The sequence below is a fragment of the Ascaphus truei genome, chromosome 19, assembly GCF_040206685.1.
Source record: "Ascaphus truei isolate aAscTru1 chromosome 19, aAscTru1.hap1, whole genome shotgun sequence".
In the NCBI taxonomy this organism is placed as follows: Eukaryota; Metazoa; Chordata; class Amphibia; order Anura; family Ascaphidae; genus Ascaphus; species Ascaphus truei.
In genome coordinates, this window is record NC_134501.1 from 30361460 (window position 1) to 30377790 (window position 16331).

Sequence of the window (16331 nt, forward strand, 5' to 3'; positions counted from 1 at the left end):
GTCAGCACAGGATGTGTTTCAAGGACTTCTGAACATTTGACATTTCCACTGCAACTCTCATGTTTGAATGGAGAAATATTTTCTAACGACTTCAAATTTAGAATCCTCCACATTTACGACTTCAATTGTCACTACACACATACAATGGAGGAGCGATAACACGCTGAGATGTGTCAACCTCTCTCGATTGGGAAATATTGGGGTTGCTGTTTGTAGAGTTCGCATTTATGGTAGAAAACTGTAAGCATGGTAGGTTGTATGTGTGTTAGCTGTTGTATGTGTGTTCCAAGAAGAGGATGACATAAAACGTCATTATCTCCTGAACAAATGTGTGGAAATCAAGAATAACTATCTTATGTCGTGTTGTCGGTGTGAAAAACCTTTACCAACCAGAATTTGCCATCTGAACTGTTTGTCCATGGGACAAATGGAGTAGACAGGGCCTCCAAAGAAGAGGATGACATAAAACGTCATTATCTCCTGAACAAATGTGTGGAAATCAAGAATAACTATCTTATGTCGTGTTATCTGTGTGAAAATCTTAACCAACCAAATGTAAAGTAAGCAATAAGGTACTTGCATTTTAGTAGTTGTCGCTCTTTCCATTAACCTACTGTGTGTAAGACACTCTTCAATATTGAAAAATTCTAGTGTCTGATTTCTCCAAGTCTGAGAATCCAGCTTTCATAGAATGCACAAAAGTCAGCACAGGATGTGTTTCAAGGACTTCTGAACATTTGACATTTCCACTGCAACTCTCATGTTTGAATGGAGAAATATTTTCTAACTACTTCAAATTTAGAATCCCCCACATTTACGACTTCAATATTCACTACACACATACAATGGAGGAGCGATAACACGCTGAGATGTGTCAACCTCTCTCGATTGGGAAATATTGGGGTTGCTGTTTGTAGAGTTCGCATTTACGGTAGAAAACTGTAAGCATGGAAGGTTGTATGTGTGTTAGCTGAGGGAAATTCGTTTTGCTCTCTGAAGAAATTGATATTAAAAATTGAAATAATTTTTCAGAAACATCGATTGCAACCCTATTAAAAGAGAATATCATATACATGAAAGGGGGCATCTGGATTTGAACCAGAGACCTCTTGATCAGCAGTCAAATGCTCTACCACTGAGCTATACCCCCTGCCAGAATTTGCAGTCAACTATTTGTCCATGGGACAAATGGAGTAGACAGGGCCTCCAAAGTAGAGGATGACATAAAACGTCATTATCTCCTGAACAAATGTGTGGAAATCAAGAATAACTATCTTATGTCGTGTTATCTGTGTGAAAATCTTAACCAACCAAATGTAAAGTAAGCAATAAGGTACTTGCATTTTAGTAGTTGTCGCTCTTTCCATTAACCTACTGTGTGTAAGACACTCTTCAATATTGAAAAATTCTAGTGTCTGATTTCTCCAAGTCTGAGAATCCAGCTTTCATAGAATGCACAAAAGTCAGCACAGGATGTGTTTCAAGGACTTCTGAACATTTGACATTTCCACTGCAACTCTCATGTTTGAATGGAGAAATATTTTCTAACTACTTCAAATTTAGAATCCCCCACATTTACGACTTCAATATTCACTACACACATACAATGGAGGAGCGATAACACGCTGAGATGTGTCAACCTCTCTCGATTGGGAAATATTGGGGTTGCTGTTTGTAGAGTTCGCATTTACGGTAGAAAACTGTAAGCATGGAAGGTTGTATGTGTGTTAGCTGAGGGAAATTCGTTTTGCTCTCTGAAGAAATTGATATTAAAAATTGAAATAATTTTTCAGAAACATCGATTGCAACCCTATTAAAAGAGAATATCATGTACATGAAAGGGGGCATCTGGATTTGAACCAGAGACCTCTTGATCAGCAGTCAAATGCTCTACCACTGAGCTATACCCCCTGCCAGAATTTGCGGTCAACTATTTGTCCATGGGACAAATGGAGTAGACAGGGCCTCAAATGTTCAGAAGTCCTTGAAACACATCCTGTGCTGACTTTTGTGCATTCTATGAAAGCTGGATTCTCAGACTTGGAGAAATCAGACACTAGAATTTTTCAATATTGAAGAGCGTCTTACACACAGTAGGTTAATGGAAAGAGAGACAACTACTAAAGTGACAATTGTAGTCGTAGATGTGGGGGATTCTAAATTTGAAGTAGTTAGAAAATATTTCTCCATTCAAACATGAGAGTTGCAGTGGAAATGTCAAATGTTCAGAAGTCCTTGAAACACATCCTGTGCTGACTTTTGTGCATTCTATGAAAGCTGGATTCTCAGACTTGGGGAAATCAGACACTAGAATTTTTCAATATTGAAGAGTGTCTTACACACAGTAGGTTAATGGAAAGAGTGACAACTACTAAAATGCAAGTACCTTATTGCTTACTTTACATTTGGTTGGTTAAGGTTTTCACACAGATAACACGACATAAGATAGTTATTCTTGATTTCCACACATTTGTTCGGGAGATAATGACGTTTTATGTCATCCTCTTCTTTGGAGGCCCTGTCTACTCCATTTGTCCCATGGACAAATAGTTGACCGCAACTACTAAAATGCAAGTACCTTATTGCTTACTTTACATTTGGTTGATAAAGGGTTTTCACATGGACAAATAGTTCAGACAGCAAATTCTGGCAGGGGTTATAGCTCAGTGGTAGAGCATTTGACTGCAGATCAAGAGGTCTCTGGTTCAAATCCAGATGCCCCCTTTCATGTACATGACTCTCTCTTTTAATAGTGTTGCAATCTATGTTTCTGGAAAAAAAATTCTATTTTTAATATCAATTTCTTCAGAGAGCAAAACGAATTTCCCTCAGCTAACACACATACAACCTTCCATGCTTACAGTTTTCTACCGTAAATGCGAACTCTACAAACAGCAACCCCAATATTTCCCAATCGAGAGAGGTTGACACATCTCAGCGTGTTATCGCTCCTCCATTGTATGTGTGTAGTGAATATTGAAGTAAGTAAATGTGGGGGATTCTAAATTTGAAGTAGTTAGAAAATATTTCTCCATTCAAACATGAGAGTTGCAGTGGAAATGTCAAATGTTCAGAAGTCCTTGAAACACATCCTGTGCTGACTTTTGTGCATTCTATGAAAGCTGGATTCTCAGACTTGGAGAAATCAGACACTAGAATTTTTCAATATTGAAGAGCGTCTTACACACAGTAGGTTAATGGAAAGAGAGACAACTACTAAAATGCAAGTACCTTATTGCTTACTTTACATTTGGTTGGTAAAGGTTTTTCACACCGACAACACGACATAAGATAGTTATTCTTGATTTCCACACATTTGTTCAGGAGATAATGACGTTTTATGTCATCCACTTCTTGGAACACACATACAACAGCTAACACACATACAACCTACCATGCTTACAGTTTTCTACCATAAATGCGAACTCTACAAACAGCAACCCCAATATTTCCCAATCGAGAGAGGTTGACACATCTCAGCGTGTTATCGCTCCTCCATTGTATGTGTGTAGTGACAATTGAAGTCGTAAATGTGGAGGATTCTAAATTTGAAGTCGTTAGAAAATATTTCTCCATTCAAACATGAGAGTTGCAGTGGAAATGTCAAATGTTCAGAAGTCCTTGAAACACATCCTGTGCTGACTTTTGAGCATTCTATGAAAGCTGGATTCTCAGACTTGGGGAAATCAGACACTAGAATTTTTCAATATTGAAGAGTGTCTTACACACAGTAGGTTAATGGAAAGAGTGAAACTACTAAAATGCAAGTACCTTATTGCTTACTTTACATTTGGTTGGTTAAGGTTTTCACACAGATAACACGACATAAGATAGTTATTCTTGATTTCCACACATTTGTTCGGGAGATAATGACGTTTTATGTCATCCTCTTCTTTGGAGGCCCTGTCTACTCCATTTGTCCCATGGACAAATAGTTGACCACAAATTCTGGCAGGGGGTATAGCTGAGTGGTAGAGCATTTGACTGCTGATCAAGAGGTCTCTGGTTCAAATCCAGATGCCCCCATACATGTATATGATATTCTCTTTTAATAGGGTTGCAATCGATGTTTCTGAAAAATTATTTCAATTTTTAATATCAATTTCTTCAGAGAGCAAAACGAATTTCCCTCAGCTAACACACATACAACCTTCCATGCTTACAGTTTTCTACCGTAAATGCGAACTCTACAAACAGCAACCCCAATATTTCCCAATCGAGAGATGTTGACAAATCTCAGCGTGTTATCGCTCCTCCATTGTATGTGTGTAGTGAATATTGAAGTCGTAAATGTGGGGGATTCTAAATTTGAAGTAGTTAGAAAATATTTCTCCATTCAAACATGAGAGTTGCAGTGGAAATGTCAAATGTTCAGAAGTCCTTGAAACACATCCTGTGCTGACTTTTGTGCATTCTATGAAAGCTGGATTCTCAGACTTGGAGAAATCAGACACTAAAATTTTTCAATATTGAAGAGTGTCTTACACACAGTAGGTTAATGGAAAGAGCGACAACTACTAAAATGCAAGTACCTTATTGCTTACTTTACATTTGGTTGGTAAAGGTTTTTCACACCGACAACACGACATAAGATAGTTATTCTTGATTTCCACACATTTGTTCAGGAGATAATGACGTTTTATGTCATCCTCTTCTTGGAACACACATACAACAGCTAACACACATACAACCTACCATGCTTACAGTTTTCTACCATAAATGCGAACTCTACAAACAGCAACCCCAATATTTCCCAATCGAGAGAGGTTGACACATCTCAGCGTGTTATCGCTCCTCCATTGTATGTGTGTAGTGACAATTGAAGTCGTAAATGTGGAGGATTCTAAATTTGAAGTCGTTAGAAAATATTTCTCCATTCAAACATGAGAGTTGCAGTGGAAATGTCAAATGTTCAGAAGTCCTTGAAACACATCCTGTGCTGACTTTTGAGCATTCTATGAAAGCTGGATTCTCAGACTTGGGGAAATCAGACACTAGAATTTTTCAATATTGAAGAGTGTCTTACACACAGTAGGTTAATGGAAAGAGTGAAACTACTAAAATGCAAGTACCTTATTGCTTACTTTACATTTGGTTGGTTAAGGTTTTCACACAGATAACACAACATAAGATAGTTATTCTTGATTTCCACACATTTGTTCGGGAGATAATGACGTTTTATGTCATCCTCTTCTTTGGAGGCCCTGTCTACTCCATTTGTCCCATGGACAAATAGTTGACCACAAATTCTGGCAGGGGGTATAGCTGAGTGGTAGAGCATTTGACTGCTGATCAAGAGGTCTCTGGTTCAAATCCAGCTGCCCCCTTTCATGTATATGATATTCTCTTTTAATAGGGTTGCAATCGATGTTTCTGAAAATTATTTCAATTTTTAATATCAATTTCTTCAGAGAGCAAAACGAATTTCCCTCAGCTAACACACATACAACCTTCCATGCTTACAGTTTTCTACCGTAAATGCGAACTCTACAAACAGCAACCCCAATATTTCCCAATCGAGAGATGTTGACAAATCTCAGCGTGTTATCGCTCCTCCATTGTATGTGTGTAGTGAATATTGAAGTCGTAAATGTGGGGGATTCTAAATTTGAAGTAGTTAGAAAATATTTCTCCATTCAAACATGAGAGTTGCAGTGGAAATGTCAAATGTTCAGAAGTCCTTGAAACACATCCTGTGCTGACTTTTGTGCATTCTATGAAAGCTGGATTCTCAGACTTGGAGAAATCAGACACTAAAATTTTTCAATATTGAAGAGTGTCTTACACACAGTAGGTTAATGGAAAGAGCGACAACTACTAAAATGCAAGTACCTTATTGCTTACTTTACATTTGGTTGGTTAAGGTTTTCACACAGATAACACGACATAAGATAGTTATTCTTGATTTCCACACATTTGTTCGGGAGATAATGACGTTTTATGTCATCCTCTTCTTTGGAGGCCCTGTCTACTCCATTTGTCCCATGGACAAATAGTTGACAGCAAATTCTGGCAGGGGGTATAGCTCAGTGGTAGAGCATTTGACTGCAGATCAAGAGGTCTCTGGTTCAAATCCAGATGCCCCCTTTCATGTATATGATATTCTCTTTTAATAGGATTGCAATCTATGTTTCTGAAAATTTATTTCAATTTTTAATATCAATTTCTTCAGAGAGCAAAATGAATTTCCCTCAGCTAACACACATACATTTACGGTAGAAAACTGTAAGCATGGAAGGTTGTATGTGTGTTAGCTGAGGGAAATTCGTTTTGCTCTCTGAAGAAATTGAAATAATTTTTCAGAAACATCGATTGCAACCCTATTAAAAGAGAATATCATATACATGAAAGGGGGCATCTGAACCAGAGACCTCTTGATCAGCAGTCAAATGCTCTACCACTGAGCTATACCCCTTGCCAGAATTTGTGGTCAACTATTTGTCCATGGGACAAATGGAGTAGACAGGGCCTCCAAAGAAGAGGATGACATAAAACGTCATTATCTCCCAAACAAATGTGTGGAAATCAAGAATAACTATCTTATGTCGTGTTATCTGTGTGAAAACCTTAACCAACCAAATGTAAAGTAAGCAATAAGGTACTTGCATTTTAGTAGTTGTCGCTCTTTCCATTAACCTACTGTGTGTAAGACACTCTTCAATATTGAAAAATTCTAGTGTCTGATTTCCCCAAGTCTGAGAATCCAGCTTTCATAGAATGCACAAAAGTCAGCACAGGATGTGTTTCAAGGACTTCTGAACATTTGACATTTCCACTGCAACTCTCATGTTTGAATGGAGAAATATTTTCTAACGACTTCAAATTTAGAATCCTCCACATTTACGACTTCAATTGTCACTACACACATACAATGGAGGAGCGATAACACGCTGAGATGTGTCAACCTCTCTCGATTGGGAAATATTGGGGTTGCTGTTTGTAGAGTTCGCATTTATGGTAGAAAACTGTAAGCATGGTAGGTTGTATGTGTGTTAGCTGTTGTATGTGTGTTCCAAGAAGAGGATGACATAAAACGTCATTATCTCCTGAACAAATGTGTGGAAATCAAGAATAACTATCTTATGTCGTGTTGTCGGTGTGAAAAACCTTTACCAACCAAATGTAAAGTAAGCAATAAGGTACTTGCATTTTAGTAGTTGTCTCTCTTTCCATTAACCTACTGTGTGTAAGACGCTCTTCAATATTGAAAAATTCTAGTGTCTGATTTCTCCAAGTCTGAGAATCCAGCTTTCATAGAATGCACAAAAGTCAGCACAGGATGTGTTTCAAGGACTTCTGAACATTTGACATTTCCACTGCAACTCTCATGTTTGAATGGAGAAATATTTTCTAACTACTTCAAATTTAGAATCCCCCACATTTACTTACTTCAATATTCACTACACACATACAATGGAGGAGCGATAACACGCTGAGATGTGTCAACCTCTCTCGATTGGAAATATTGGGGTTGCTGTTTGTAGAGTTCGCATTTACGGTAGAAAACTGTAAGCATGGAAGGTTGTATGTGTGTTAGCTGAGGGAAATTCGTTTTGCTCTCTGAAGAAATTGATATTAAAAATAGAATTTTTTTTCCAGAAACATAGATTGCAACACTATTAAAAGAGAGAGTCATGTACATGAAAGGGGGCATCTGGATTTGAACCAGAGACCTCTTGATCTGCAGTCAAATGCTCTACCACTGAGCTATACCCCCTGCCAGAATTTGCCATCTGAACTGTTTGTCCATGGGACAAATGGAGTAGACAGGGCCTCCAAAGAAGAGGATGACATAAAACGTCATTATCTCCTGAACAAATGTGTGGAAATCAAGAATAACTATCTTATGTCGTGTTATCTGTGTGAAAATCTTAACCAACCAAATGTAAAGTAAGCAATAAGGTACTTGCATTTTAGTAGTTGTCGCTCTTTCCATTAACCTACTGTGTGTAAGACACTCTTCAATATTGAAAAATTCTAGTGTCTGATTTCTCCAAGTCTGAGAATCCAGCTTTCATAGAATGCACAAAAGTCAGCACAGGATGTGTTTCAAGGACTTCTGAACATTTGACATTTCCACTGCAACTCTCATGTTTGAATGGAGAAATATTTTCTAACTACTTCAAATTTAGAATCCCCCACATTTACGACTTCAATATTCACTACACACATACAATGGAGGAGCGATAACACGCTGAGATGTGTCAACCTCTCTCGATTGGGAAATATTGGGGTTGCTGTTTGTAGAGTTCGCATTTACGGTAGAAAACTGTAAGCATGGAAGGTTGTATGTGTGTTAGCTGAGGGAAATTCGTTTTGCTCTCTGAAGAAATTGATATTAAAAATTGAAATAATTTTTCAGAAACATCGATTGCAACCCTATTAAAAGAGAATATCATATACATGAAAGGGGGCATCTGGATTTGAACCAGAGACCTCTTGATCAGCAGTCAAATGCTCTACCACTGAGCTATACCCCCTGCCAGAATTTGCAGTCAACTATTTGTCCATGGGACAAATGGAGTAGACAGGGCCTCCAAAGTAGAGGATGACATAAAACGTCATTATCTCCTGAACAAATGTGTGGAAATCAAGAATAACTATCTTATGTCGTGTTATCTGTGTGAAAATCTTAACCAACCAAATGTAAAGTAAGCAATAAGGTACTTGCATTTTAGTAGTTGTCGCTCTTTCCATTAACCTACTGTGTGTAAGACACTCTTCAATATTGAAAAATTCTAGTGTCTGATTTCTCCAAGTCTGAGAATCCAGCTTTCATAGAATGCACAAAAGTCAGCACAGGATGTGTTTCAAGGACTTCTGAACATTTGACATTTCCACTGCAACTCTCATGTTTGAATGGAGAAATATTTTCTAACTACTTCAAATTTAGAATCCCCCACATTTACGACTTCAATATTCACTACACACATACAATGGAGGAGCGATAACACGCTGAGATGTGTCAACCTCTCTCGATTGGGAAATATTGGGGTTGCTGTTTGTAGAGTTCGCATTTACGGTAGAAAACTGTAAGCATGGAAGGTTGTATGTGTGTTAGCTGAGGGAAATTCGTTTTGCTCTCTGAAGAAATTGATATTAAAAATTGAAATAATTTTTCAGAAACATCGATTGCAACCCTATTAAAAGAGAATATCATGTACATGAAAGGGGGCATCTGGATTTGAACCAGAGACCTCTTGATCAGCAGTCAAATGCTCTACCACTGAGCTATACCCCCTGCCAGAATTTGCGGTCAACTATTTGTCCATGGGACAAATGGAGTAGACAGGGCCTCCAAAGAAGAGGATGACATAAAACGTCATTATCTCCCGAACAAATGTGTGGAAATCAAGAATAACTATCTTATGTCGTGTTATCTGTGTGAAAACCTTAACCAACCAAATGTAAAGTAAGCAATAAGGTACTTGCATTTTAGTAGTTGTCGCTCTTTCCATTAACCTACTGTGTGTAAGACACTCTTCAATATTGAAAAATTTTAGTGTCTGATTTCTCCAAGTCTGAGAATCCAGCTTTCATAGAATGCACAAAAGTCAGCACAGGATGTGTTTCAAGGACTTCTGAACATTTGACATTTCCACTGCAACTCTCATGTTTGAATGGAGAAATATTTTCTAACTACTTCAAATTTAGAATCCCCCACATTTACGACTTCAATATTCACTACACACATACAATGGAGGAGCGATAACACGCTGAGATTTGTCAACATCTCTCGATTGGGAAATATTGGGGTTGCTGTTTGTAGAGTTCGCATTTACGGTAGAAAACTGTAAGCATGGAAGGTTGTATGTGTGTTAGCTGAGGGAAATTCGTTTTGCTCTCTGAAGAAATTGATATTAAAAATAGAATTTTTTTTCCAGAAACATAGATTGCAACACTATTAAAAGAGAGAGTCATGTACATGAAAGGGGGCATCTGGATTTGAACCAGAGACCTCTTGATCTGCAGTCAAATGCTCTACCACTGAGCTATAACCCCTGCCAGAATTTGCTGTCTGAACTATTTGTCCATGTGAAAACCCTTTATCAACCAAATGTAAAGTAAGCAATAAGGTACTTGCATTTTAGTAGTTGCGGTCAACTATTTGTCCATGGGACAAATGGAGTAGACAGGGCCTCCAAAGAAGAGGATGACATAAAACGTCATTATCTCCCGAACAAATGTGTGGAAATCAAGAATAACTATCTTATGTCGTGTTATCTGTGTGAAAACCTTAACCAACCAAATGTAAAGTAAGCAATAAGGTACTTGCATTTTAGTAGTTGTCGCTCTTTCCATTAACCTACTGTGTGTAAGACACTCTTCAATATTGAAAAATTCTAGTGTCTGATTTCCCCAAGTCTGAGAATCCAGCTTTCATAGAATGCACAAAAGTCAGCACAGGATGTGTTTCAAGGACTTCTGAACATTTGACATTTCCACTGCAACTCTCATGTTTGAATGGAGAAATATTTTCTAACTACTTCAAATTTAGAATCCCCCACATCTACGACTACAATTGTCACTACACACATACAATGGAAGAGCGATAACACGCTGAGATGTGTCAACCTCTCTCAATTGTGAAATATTGGGGTTGCTGTTTGTAGAGTTTGCTTGTACGGTAGAAAACTGTAAAGCATGGAAGGTTGTATGTGTGTTAGCTGAGGGAAATTCGCTTTGCTCTCTGAAGAAATTGATATTAAAAATAGAAATAATTTTTCAGAAACATAGATTGCAACACTATTAAAAGAGAGTGTCGAGACTTCCGGTGACGTCACCTCGAATGTAGGCTTGAGAGGAGAACTGCGGAGCCCTCCACTGAATAACCGAACCAAATAACCCCAAATCGCATGCCTACACACCCGAGAACAACATAAGCAGGCAGGGGAACATACATAGCATGAGCGGCAAGGGCAAAAAATCAGCCCAGCAAACCGTCGCGAGCTATTTTATCCCAAACCAGCGACCCGCAGGGAGCTGCGAGGACTCGCAAGATGGCGGCCTGACTCGCACGCGGGAAGGCCCGAGCGGAACACAGCAGCAAGAAATGGCAAACATTGACATTAATAAAGAGTACTTGGAGAACCTCTTCTCGAGAATGAGGAAAGAAATCCAGGATGATCAGACCAAAGCGGTCAACACTTTAAGGAGTGATATGAACCTCCTGGCTGCTAAAACGGACACCCTGAATCATAAGGCAGAAGCCTTAGAGCAGGCCCAATCCTCTGCAGAGGAAGAAATCAACCGATTACACTGGGAAATAAGGGGATTAAAGGAAAGTGCCGAAAATCAGGAAAATCGCGACCGGAGGCAGAACCTGAGAATAAGGTATGTCCCAGAAACCGTTGAGACGGATTTATTTACCCACTTAGTCCCAGACTTATCCCCTGATAAAATGGAAATGGATAGGGCCCACAGAGCCCCGGGGCCAAAATCTACGGACCCCAAGAGGACCAGAGATGTCCTGATCAAATTCCATTATTACTCTACGAAGGAGAAATTATTAGCAGCCAGTAGAGAAAAAGGAGCCTTACAATTCCGCAACACACGTATCGAAATTTACAGTGATCTCCCGAGGACAACTGTCGACAGGAGAAGAGAGTTAAAACCCCTCCTGCAGAAACTGAGAGAAAACACTATATAATATCGCTGGGGGTTCCCATTCAAAATCGTTGTGCAGGCAAGGGGGAAATATCACACTCTATCCTACCCGGAAGAGATCCCGAGATTTATGAGAGGCCTGGGCATCCCGCAAGCAAGCGGAGGATCTGCCCATGAAGAAGCTGACGACGCTCAGAACCGAAGACCAACTGAGAAGGTACCGCGAACCTCCCAGAGAATCGCCACCCAGCGAAACCAGGTGGGGGAAGAATAAGAACCGCAACTCAGAACTTGTCACGACCCGACGGAAGCGGCAGGACTGCGCCCTCCGTTGCCCCCAGAACTCCCTCCCCCTGGATAACAGAGAGACACAGCTCCCCTGTCTACCCCCCCCCCCCGGCGGATCTCCACTTACCCTCCGCGAGATGAAGTCGCCTTCCCTTGGAGTTTCGGCGCTCTTGGCCTCTGCTCAGACCGAGGGTAAGAGCCCCATGACGAGAGCAGGGAACAGCGGACCAAAGACCCGATGTAGACGGGGGGTGGTGATGTTTGGTGGGGGGGGGGCTTTGGCTGTGCGAGAGGGGGGGGATGATCGGCTGGGGGAGAGGGGAATTGCCTGTCTCTCCCCCCCCCCTTTTTTTCCCCCTCCCCCCCCATGATGGGTCGGAGGCTGGACCGGCGGTCTCTGCGGAGACGGACCCGGCTGAAATAGGCAGAGGCTGAAGGCAAGACTAAAAGACAGACACATGGGGACTCAAGTTTCACAAAAAGTTCCCTTGCATGTAACACGTTTTAGTTAAGCATTGTAAATACCTTCCTAGAATAATTTATGCGCCCAGGGGTTCACCCACAACAGTTCGATTTCTCCCGAAGTGTTCTCTGTACCCTTAACGTTACAGCTGACCCAAGCAAAGTAATGGGAACTGTATATATAGGGATTTAGATGAAAATAGCGGAACAGCACCATCTAGTGGTATTATAAACAAATGTTGGATGGTACAGTTAAAGAGCTCACCTGAGGAGGAAATGAGAGGCCTCTGAATGGGGGATCCCAGAAGAGGTCTTAGGCTTGCTACCATAGAGGCCAACAAGAAAAAGCGCCCTAGGAAAAGTACCCAAGGGGGTGATACCTCTATAGACCTCCCCCTCCCCCCGCACCCGCCTTCCCCCCCCTCCCCCCTCCCACCCTCCTACCCCCCCTCTTGGTCAAGTCCTTCCCCCCCTTCACTTCTGTCCCCCCCTCCCTAGCTGAGGAACACCCCTGCCCCTCTGTCAAACCGAGGTTCATATGATATATAAGCAGAATGATATGAAGGAAATTAGTTAAGGGTCCCACAACGTTAGACCCGGAAGTTATATGGTTAAACAAGTTTTGTGTGATTTAATATGTTTGGGTTCAATGCCTTTTGAAGGAGGGCTCTCCGACCTCCCTGATGGCTTTCAAGGAGCGGTGCTCAGGGAAGTCTCCCAGAGGCAATATGCCTACTACCCTCATCCTTAGAGAGATGAGGGTCTCTAAAACTGGGCTCTCGGACAGCCCACTTTCTTTTCTTTTTCCACCTTTTTCTCACCCTCCCCTCTCTCCTCTCCTCCCCCATCCCCTCCATGCCTCCCCAGCCATCCACGTGCCCAGAGAACACATGGGACGTTCTCGCAGAACCAGCTCTCGTAAGCACCAGGTACTATATACAAAAGAAAAGTCAAAGATAAAAATGAACACAACCCTGTCTTTCTATCCGCACACACCCAGCAGGGACGAACACATACGCAGACGACCAGGGTCTCCAGAAACCAAGATTCCACAAAAATGCTACTCTGAAGACAAGACAAGGTATGACTGTAGAGACGCCCACCACCTTGGGAAAGTGGAGGGACAGACAGAAGCCCTGAGATACCATCCAGGTAACAATGGCCCATAACACAACACTTAAACTAATATCCCTAAATGTCAGAGGACTAAATTCAGTACTCAAAAGAAAGCTCGTTCTTCAGGAGCTCAAAAAGACGAAGGGAGATATCCTGTTTTTACAGGAAACTCACTTTAACATGACGACCCCCCCCAATACCTTCCAGAGATACTACCCTCAGACCTACTATGCATCATGCCCCACCAAAAAGAGAGGAGTCGCTATCCTGTTCAAACAAAATGTTAAATTTTCATTAAAAAAAGAAACTGCAGATCCGGAAGGCAGATTTCTTATTCTACAGGGCACCTTGTCAGGTGTGGATATTACCATGGTCAATATATATGCCCCAAACGAGGCCCAAGCTGACTTCCTGAGAGACCTTTGTGACAGCCTAGCTCCCCAGCCTAGAACTACACTGTTGTTGGTCGGAGACCTAAATATGCTTGTAGACCCTGACCAGGACAGGATGAGCACACTAGATTCCCCCCTCCCCCGTGCCACGGAGAAAAATGCTAGGGAATTCCGAAACATACTGAAAGAGTTCGCATTGATAGATATCTGGCGAGCACAGCACCAGGGTCAGAGGGACTACTCCTACTTCTCCCCCCCGCACCAGACCTACTCAAGGATTGATTATTTTCTGGGTACTAAAGATATCTTCCAGGCAACCTCCCAGTCAGATATAGGATCAATATCCTGGTCGGACCACGCCCCGGTCTCACTGACGCTCTCCCTCCCCTTCTATAAAAATAGCCAATACAATTGGAAACTAAATGATTCTCTGCTAAACCAACCAGACGTAGAAATAGAAATTAAGCAAAAACTCAGAGAATACTTTGCACTGAACAATAGGCTCCGTAGAGTCATCAGAGATGCTATGGGAGGCCTATAAGGCCACAATCAGAGGGAATATCATTTCCATAGCCTCATACAAGAAAAAAGTACGACAGAAATTGTACAACGAATTGGCGGAAAAAGTCCAACTGCTGGAACAAAAGCATAAAACTAATCCCTCAAAAAAATTACTCAAAATATTAGACAAAGCCAGATCTGAACTCAAACAGATACAAATCGATGATGTGGAGAGGGCGCTGCGGTGGACCAGGCAAAAATACTACGATAAAGGGAATAAGGCCGACCGGTTATTAGCATCCAAGTTAAGAGGTCTGAGAACTAAATCCCAAGTAACAGTTATACAAACAAAGACAGGCGCCAAAACATATTGCGAGAAACAGATAGCAGCCGAATTCTCAGACTTCTACTCTAAATTATACAATCTAAATTTCCCAAAAAATAGATCCTCCAACGAGGAAGCTATAGCCAAATATTTAGATTCATGTAAACTTCCAAGCCTCTCAGAAGGTGATCTCGCAGAACTAAACAAAGAAATCTCGCAAGAGGAGCTCTTAGATGCCATCTCCCAACTAAAACCTAGCAAAACGCCAGGCCCAGATGGGTTCTCCAATCAATATTATAAGACATTCAAACTAATCCTAGCTCCATACCTTCTTGATATGTTCAATGAGTTTCTGGAGGGAACAACCATCCCAGCATCTATGTCTAAGGCCAATCTAGCAGTCATACCAAAGGAAGGGAGAGACCCACTACAGTGCGGTAGTTATCGCCCCATAGCCCTCCTTAATTCGGATCTAAAACTCTTCAGTAAAATTTTAGCCAACAGATTAACCCCCATACTCCCAAGCCTAATACACATAGATCAAGTCGGGTTTATTTCCGGCAGGCAAGCCTCAGATAATACTAGGAAAATCATTAACATAATCGACCATGTACATCTCTCATCAATGAAGGCCATCCTATTGAGTCTAGATGCGGAAAAGGCATTCGATAGGATCAGATGGGACTTTTAGATCAAACATTAATCAAATTCGGATTTACGGGCCATTGCCTGGCAGGGATCAGAGCCCTGTACAAAAGTCCCACGGCCGTCGTGAAGCTCCCAGGAGGAGACGCAAGCCCTATAAACATTAAGAATGGTACTCGACAGGGATGCCCCTTGTCTCCGCTTCTATTTGCTCTCTCTATCGAACCCTTGGCAGCAACAATTAGAGAGGATAAAAATATAAATGGTATTGAAATTGGGGGGACAAACTATAAGATATCCCTCTTTGCTGACGACATTATCCTGACTCTAGCCAACCCCTTGACCTCACTCCCGAATTTACACTCACAATTAGACAAATTCAGCAAAATCTCGGGGTACAAAACTAATATGGATAAGTCGGAAGCATTAAACATATCCCTACCCCACTCCGAGGTCAAATTACCCGAATAAACTTCAATTATAGGTGGAGTTCCACAAAAATCAAATATCTAGGAATACAAATAACACGGGAGTACAAAACATTATTTCAATACAATTACCCACCCCTATTTGAGAGGCTAAAAAAAGATCTTCAGAGCTGGAATGAATATCAGATATCTTGGCTAGGAAGAATAGCCACGGTAAAAATGAATATCTTACCAAGACTTCTGTATTACTTCCAGACTCTCCCTATCGATATACCACTGTGTGAACTCAAAAATATGCTAAACAATATCTTCCAATTTATTTGGCAAAATAAAAGACCAAGAGTAGCTAGAACTATCTTGCTAGCACCAAAGGAAAGCGGAGGCTTGGCAGTCCCGGATATCACGAAATATTATTTGGCGGCCCAACTTAAACAAGTCATAATGTGGAACAACGAACCAACCACAAGCTGTTGGATTGGGATAGAGTCTGCCTATGCGAGACCTCTCTCACTCCCGGCCACCCTGTGAACTGAGAGGGGTAGGGAGACCTTCTCAGAAACATTAAAG

General features: G+C 41.0%; 4 non-coding genes across 4 annotated transcripts; 2 read left to right on the forward strand and 2 right to left on the reverse strand.

Annotated features, from left to right (window-relative positions):
* The first annotated feature begins 2652 nt into the window (after positions 1 to 2652).
* TRNAC-GCA (transfer RNA cysteine (anticodon GCA)) lies at positions 2653 to 2724 on the forward strand. The gene has a single exon. It is a non-coding gene; the product is annotated as a tRNA-Cys (tRNA).
* A 3291-nt stretch (positions 2725 to 6015) lies between these two features.
* On the forward strand, positions 6016 to 6087 carry TRNAC-GCA (transfer RNA cysteine (anticodon GCA)). The gene has a single exon. It is a non-coding gene; the product is annotated as a tRNA-Cys (tRNA).
* A 1558-nt stretch (positions 6088 to 7645) lies between these two features.
* On the reverse strand, positions 7646 to 7717 carry TRNAC-GCA (transfer RNA cysteine (anticodon GCA)). Its single transcript has one exon. It is a non-coding gene; the product is annotated as a tRNA-Cys (tRNA).
* Positions 7718 to 9930: 2213 nt separating this feature from the next.
* Positions 9931 to 10002, reverse strand: TRNAC-GCA (transfer RNA cysteine (anticodon GCA)). The gene has a single exon. It is a non-coding gene; the product is annotated as a tRNA-Cys (tRNA).
* Positions 10003 to 16331: the final 6329 nt, after the last annotated feature.